This window comes from Panicum virgatum, chromosome 6N (assembly GCF_016808335.1).
Source record: "Panicum virgatum strain AP13 chromosome 6N, P.virgatum_v5, whole genome shotgun sequence".
Taxonomy (NCBI): domain Eukaryota; kingdom Viridiplantae; phylum Streptophyta; class Magnoliopsida; order Poales; family Poaceae; genus Panicum; species Panicum virgatum.
In genome coordinates, this window is record NC_053150.1 from 48,578,038 (window position 1) to 48,585,572 (window position 7,535).

A 7,535-nucleotide genomic window follows, 5' to 3' on the forward strand; every position below is an offset into this window, starting at 1 on the left:
TAAGCCCAGAGGGTGAGTACTCGGGGGTTAGTTAGGACTAGTTCGATATCCTGGAAGAACACGATGAACACAGCCGGTTTAGAGTGGTTCGGGCCGCCGGAGCGTAATACCCTACGTCCACTGTGTGCTGTATTACTTGAGTCTGAGTGAGCTTGGAAAAAACCTTGTGTGTGCAGCGAGCGCCTCCCTTTTATATCTCTAGGGAGGCGCGTACATGGCCATTGGGTCCCCGACAGATGGGTCTGATGATGTAGTATAAAATAACGTACTGTTTATACATTATGGCATTGCAGGCGAAGAAGATCTCATTCCTGGATTTCGTTGCCTGCCCGCGGGAATCCTCCGTCCAGCATACCCATGCGTTGTCCTGTCGGAACGGCGCCAGGCGTAGCTTGCGGCGTCGCCTGCAGTGTAGCTGAACGGGCCGTGTAGCTTGCGGCGTAGGCGGCATGATGAAAAAGTGCCGTGCCGTCATATCCATTTAATGCGGCAGACGGGCTCTGCGTGGCTGTGGCGCAGGCGACTGCACTGTGTACCTCGGTAATATGCGGTCTACAGTGAGACCTGACAAAGGCTGCCCCGCGTGCCGCGGCGGCAGAGCACGCCTCTACCACCCGCATTGAATGCGGTGGGTGGGCGAGTCTTCCAGCGGAAGACTCGCGCCCGTGCCCGCGCCTGTGGGACACGTGGCGACTCCGGACCCCCCCCCCCGGCGGTATGTTGGTTCCGCGCGCGTGGGAGATCCGGATGGACGCGGGGGGGGTCCGAGGCCTCGGCTGTTGGCTCGGAGCTCCCCTTCCTCAGGGACATGTGGTGTCACCGGATCCGTCCCAGAGCGGGGAGCGGGTCCGGGGCCATTGGCCCGGTGAGGTAAGAGTCTGACCGGTGGGGTCCGGCTGCTCCGCCCCTTATGGCGTAGTTACGGATGACTACGCGAGTTCTGCCTTGCTGCAGTAAGAGTGGGTATCCCTGCTAAAGGGTACCGACAATATCTCTTTTGCTTCCTGGACTGTTCCCATGACAAAAATGAAAGAAGTGGACACTTTGCCTTAGGCTGACTCCAACAGCGCAGCTAAACAAGAAGGCAAAAGGCAAAATAGCTCCAGCATGGCACTGTAGCAGCATTTAACCTTGTCCAACAGAGCAGGCAAAAGGGACCGGCATTTTGCAGGCAAGGAGAGAGAGAAGCCAAAATGCGTGCTCTATCCGCGAGAGCCATCCGCGGAGGACGCAACGGTCAGTTCCTAGGGAGCGAGAAAGTCGTGCGGCAGGGGAGAACTCGCCGGTTTGGGGTCGTACAGCGGCGGCGGACAACGAGCTCCTCGGTGGCGCGGTCACCTCCAGGGACTCTGACGACGAGGTCCGTCCCCTTCTGCTCTTCCCCTTGCCCTCCACCCCTCCCTGTTATCGAATCGATCGATTTGTTGAAGCGGCCCGTTGTTAGCTTGATCTGTACAATGGTGGTTTGTATGCCGATCCGTGCTCACAGCGGCCGGATCTTGCGCGAGTAGGTTGGCGTTGTTGGCCTCGTGGTTGCAAAGCTGAGTTCTTCGCTGTAGCTAACTTTTTTAATCGATCTAGATGAGCAAGGCCGAGGATATCACGGAAACAGCTATTCACAAAATGCAACAGATCTCCAAGCAGCTCGTTGATCTGTTCACGAACAAGCTCCTGTATCGCGTGCTTAGTTTCAACAATTTTGCATTGAGGTAACTATTGCGCTCATCTTCTATGATCATGTTGTGAAGAATAACACATGCACGCATAATGGCATTCAGGTCTCTTTGCCTCCATAGCCTAGCAGGGTTATATATGATCTTAAACTTTGATTGAAGTACTCCAAATGCCCTCTCCACATCCTTCCTGCATGACTCTTGTGTAGCTGCAAACACTTGGTGTTTCATGGTCACCGGAGCACTCACAGTCTTAACAAGAGTTGCCTAGTCTGGGTAAATTCTATCAGCCAAGTAGTATCCCATGGTATAGGGATTGCCATTTACCCAGAACTCAACCTCTGGTGTCCTACCATTAGCTAAATCATCAAACACATGAGACCGATGCAAGACATTGATGTCATTGTGAGAACCTGGTAGCCCAAAAAAAGCATGCCAAATCCTAAGATCTTAAGTTGCTACTGCCTCAAGTATAAGAGTAGGTTTGGATTTATGACCCTTGAACATCCCAGCCATGCTGTGGGACAATTCTCCCATTCCCAATGCATACAATCTATACTTCCAATCATGCCTGGGAAACCTCTGGCCTCATTCTGTTGTAGAATGACTTGAAGTTCATGAGCATGTGGTGGCCTCAAGTACTCTTCACCATATACATCATTGACAGTGTTGACAAAGTGCATGAGGGTCTCGAGAACGGTTGTCTCTGCCATTTTGTATGTGTCATCTAATGCATCTGCAGCGCCGCCATACGCTAACATTCTGCTTGCAATTAAGCACTTGTGAATTGGATTGAAACCTAACTTCTTTGCTGCATTTCGTTTTTGCTTGAAATACTTGTTTCTTCTTGTGATATCATCAACAATGCGTAGAAACAAAGACTTCTGCATTCTGAACCTACAAAGTGTACGTGTGCAATGCTTCAGGAAACCTATGCCGACATCTTGAACCAACATTTTCACAAAGTAAAATGAATTCATATGTGATGGTTGATGATACCTGCGCCTGAAATCTTCCTCGCCGAACAATGCATTCTCATTGAAGTAATCTCACATGATTTGTTCGTTCACCTCTTCTCTTTTTCGATTCTTCACAGCATGACCAAAAAAAGATCGTCCCTACCGCCATTTATTGCCTACTCCCAATGCCACTGCAGCAGCGGTGGCTTTGAGTTCTTCCTCTTCCCGACGGTTTGCGGTAGACGTAGCACACATCCCCATCTTGATGTACCTCCAAGCCATGTTCAAGAGTGAAGAGGCGACGTGCTGCAATAAAAAAAGTTGAAGAGTCAGTACCTTCCTCCACCTTCGATTCAATAGCAACCATGGCTACCGGAATCGCCACCTGGAATCGCCGGATCCGGTGACAGGCAAGCGGCGTGCGGCGGACTTCCACCAGAGCCCGCGAGCCAACTGCCAGGGGAATGGAGGTGCCTCTTTGCCTATGCTGTTGGAGCAAAGCCAAAATGCCTACGGTAGCCATTTCCCAACCGGTAGCTATATCCTCCATTTGCATGCTCTGTATGCCTATCCTTGTTGGAGTCAGCCTTACTAGCTTTTTTTTTGCAACCCCTTACTTTGTACAGGGAGGCTTAACAGATATCAGATTAATCCCTTGTGTTTGTACCTTTTATGGGTTTTTAACCAGTATATCTCCTGTATGCGATGTCCCCCACTTGCCTAATTAAGTCATCATTGTTTAGTTAGCCTTGCTCAGCAGTTTGTCCAACTGTCGTTGCCTTTTTTTTATTAAGATAGTTTAATATATTAGTTTTTAATTTGGGAACAAGACAGCCATCTATATTTCACCTGTTTGTTTGTTGTTGTTAATACATGTAAACAATGTTCTTATTTCTAGATTCTTGCTGGTTCTTTAAATAGCTGTATTTACTTATTTTCCACTAGGTTCCAATTGCTGAAACAATCTCATTTTAGTTGGCTTCCAGCTCTTCATAAATTGTTAAGGTACCTTATTCTAATTGTTTATTACCTGCTATTTCAGTGTTGCCTTGCTGACGTAATTAGCTATAAAGGGAGCTACAAAACTATTCTTGACTCAATATATTTTCCTATACGCGTTGATAGCTATTATTGGTATAGCACAATAATATTATTCTTGGCATATGTGTGTTTTTTCCCCTTTTTCAGTAACTGTTTTAGATCGTTGCCTACACGTAAATGATAGTTGAGATTTGGCCAATTGGCCTGTTGCATTTGGATTCCAACGTTTTAAATCATTTGCAACTTGGCTTCATGAGTTGTACTAGCAGTGAAATGCAGAGTTAGGTAATATTATGCCAATATTTGTTTTATTTCTTCCACAAACAGAGATGCATGGAGTAGTATGCTGAGTTCTTTTCGCAAGTTGTTGCTGTTCAAAAGTATGAAATAATCACTTATGAATGATTTGGTGATTTTATTTGTTTAGATGAGTACCTGTTCATAATCTAGATATGCATGATTATAGTAAGCTTACAATCTGAAAATGTTTCTTTCTTGACAAACTACCTTTGTTCGGATTCTTTAGATGAACCAATGGAGCATGCTTATATATTAGAATAATTGATAACTCGCCAGCATTAGGGGCTACTTTTATTTTTTTGTGCTCTACCTGAACAATTTTTTTTCATCTTAACAGTTGCAAAACATCCTAGAGAAATATCAGATCTAGTGACATCAGTCTTTACTGCTTGAAATTCTTTCACCCAAGACTCCGAGAGATACTAATCATGTTTGCAAATTCAAATTTGGTGCTAGATGCAGACCTGGTTTTGTTTTGTTGCTTCTTACTGTCTGATATTCATTCACCTGAAAGATACTGATCAGGTTTGCCAATAGAATTTTTGTGCTAATTGCTGACCTAATTTGGTTTGATTGCCTGATAAAAGTTAATATACTTGGATCAATATACTTTGCATTCAAAATGTTCTGATTGCCTCGAGTACTGTCTACCATATAAATCTTTGATTGCTGAAGTTGGGGATGATAGAATTGTATTATATGGTGTAGAATTATAGCTACCACAGCTGGAGTTAGTCACACATCTCGGCATTGTTAATTCTTTTGGAGCGCTGCAGAGTAATCCTTAATCTTTGCCTATGAACGATCATCTTTGCAAGCTGTTCTATTCTTGTAATGTGTTTACAGTTTTAGTTTAGCAGATTACAGTCATTACGGGTTGGTTGTCTGCATATTGTATACCAAGTTATTGTATTATTTGTTTTTTAGGTAAGCCACCCTTTTTTTCTCTTTGCAAAAATGCTTCATTATAGAGTTCTAAAGTTGAGTACTTGGTTAATCACACGAACTCCGTGTGTTAGTACTCTATGATTCAATTTCATTTTCAGAATGTTGGTATGGTACATGCTTAACTAACAAAATGTTTTGTTACCATGGCAACAAGCATTTGTCCTTTGTGCCAAACAAGCAAAGAAAGTTTCATATTGTCCTTATTGAATTGTGTTGTTTCGGTCGATATTAATCTTTTGGTCGATTTATGAGTACTGGAAATAATCTTTTCATCTTTGTAGGCGAAAATAATCAACCATGGTGTTTGCCCGGTGCATAGAGTTAAATGACATGCATATAGCCCCTACAATACAATGGCATGGACTCTTAGACACAACTTGAGATATAATTTCTAAATTTAAATGTAACTATCAAACATTCTGCACCTCTCTTGTTTTATTATCAAGGGATCAGACAATGACTCCTATGTATCAAAGCCATTTGCCCATTTGTGTTTTGTTTCCTGAGAAGGATTCATGTGTATAAAGATTCTAAGCTTTGGTGTGCGCTTGGGAGTTATATTGTACGCACACTACTACCCTAAGTATATCTGGGCTACATTTGCTATCTGGGCTGTTTCCACGAAATGAGGTCGGTTATTATCTTATTAGGTTACACTCAGAAAAATTAGAAATGTCTAAAACTTTAAGTCCAACCTTCCTTTTTCCATTTGCTCATCAGATCTTATAAAATGTATATACTACTTTTAATTTCTCCCTATACTTTAAAACATCTACTATACCATATCATGATAATTACCACTAAAATGACAAACGAATTATGCGTGCGCGCAATCCACTAGTGAGCATTTTGGTCCTGCGCTGAACCCCTGCTCCTGGACCTCCATTTCGATGTACCATTTCGGCCGGAGCTCAGAGATAGGGGCCTTGGTTTCTATCAAGATTTTTAAGACACGCAAGTCGAGAAAAAAATTTCATATGTATGGAATATTAAATGAAATCTATTTGCAAAAAATTTTTAGAGATGGGTGTAACTTTTCGCGATGAATCTAATGACGGTAATTAATCGATGATTGTCTATAATAATGTTACAGTAAACCGGCAAAATGGCTTCCGCTCCTCTCGCCACCCCTCTCCCCGACGCTCCCCCTCCCCCCAGCCCCACGCCGTCGCCTACTCCGGGCACGGCGGCCACCAAACAACACCACCACCCCTCACCAGCGTCGGGAGATAGCCCCTCCTCGTTTGCCTCTACTCCTTGCCTCACCAGGGGTCGCTCCAAGGCCCAGCGGTGGAAGGACGACGTCTCGCCCACCGCTGAAGAGGAGCTCTACCCCACGTATAAGGAGGTTCTGCTCGCCGGTGGAGCCTCGTCTACGGCCGTCCCTGACGTGCTCGGACAAGTCATTTCGCCGGCTCCCACGCAGGCTCCCCCACTTATCGCGCCTCGCATTATCTGTGCCGGGAAGCACCCACCCCGTCCTGCGGCGCTTGTCAAGGATGCTGATGGTTGGGTAAAGGCGGAAGGTCGGCGGGCGCGTCGGGAGCGACATCGCAGGGAGCGGCCTCCTCGACGTCCGGTGCCAGCTGACCTATGGGGAAGGTGCTTCAACTGCCTATCCCATGGTCATCAGGCATCACGCTGCCGGTCTAGACCACGGTGCTTCTCCTGCAAGGGCCTGGGACATCGCTCTCGTGGGTGTCCGTCCCGGCGACCGGTGCTCACGTCGGCGGATCCTCGCCCCCGGGGTCGTTTTGTCTGGCGGCCTGTTGTTCCGGTGTCCGCGGCGTCGGGCTCGGCTTCGGCGCCCATGGACACTTCGCCGGCGTCCGTCCCGGCGTCCGCCCCTGCCGGGGAGGTGGGGTCTCGCGGGCGGAAGAGGCGACGTGGGCCTCGCCGGCCACGCTCTGCTGGTGACAAGACCGGCCCCGGCGGCTGTGGTCCTGCTGATATTGGGATGCCTAGCCCCCTCCCGTCCATGTGCGACGCGGGGCGCGACGTCCCGTCCGGCGAACACCCACCGAAGCCGCGCCGAATTCTGGATCGCACTGAAGCCATCCGCCGACGCGAGGATGAGCTCGCTCGCGCCCTGGTGGTCACCATAATTGGCGACCTGCCGGTCGGAGTAGCTGAGCTCGTCCGTTCGTCCATCGCTATCAGGTTTGAGGTTGAGGAAGAACTGCTGCGCATCCATCGTTGGGGGCCGGCTAGCTTTCTCTTGACCTTGCCTAGTGATGAGTTGGTGGATCGGATCTACAATGGGGGGCGGCCACTCATCACCGCCTCTGTCCACCTGCACTTCATGAGGTGGACGAGATTTCTCAACTCAACAGCTTCCAACTTGCCCTCTGCCATCGAGGTGGAGGTTAGGGGTATCCCTGCACATGCTTGGGAGCTGTCTACAGCCGAGCTTCTTCTTGACGAATGGTGCTGGATTGATGGGCTTCATCCCAGCGTCACAGAGAGGCGTGATGTGGTCAGATTGAAGGCTTGGCGTTCGTGCCATGGCAACATTCCGGCGGAGATGGAGTTGGAGATTGTGGAACCTCCATTGGCGGGCTCCGAACTGGGTGTGCGTACGCTGACATACCCTATCTCAGTTTCGGTTACACCA

At 47.8% G+C, this 7,535-nt stretch overlaps 1 long non-coding RNA gene across 1 annotated transcript; it reads left to right on the forward strand.

Annotated features, from left to right (window-relative positions):
* The first annotated feature begins 3,532 nt into the window (after positions 1 to 3,532).
* Positions 3,533 to 5,427, forward strand: LOC120680078. Its single transcript, XR_005677459.1, has 2 exons — positions 3,533 to 3,637; positions 4,311 to 5,427. It is a non-coding gene; the product is annotated as an uncharacterized LOC120680078 (long non-coding RNA).
* Positions 5,428 to 7,535: the final 2,108 nt, after the last annotated feature.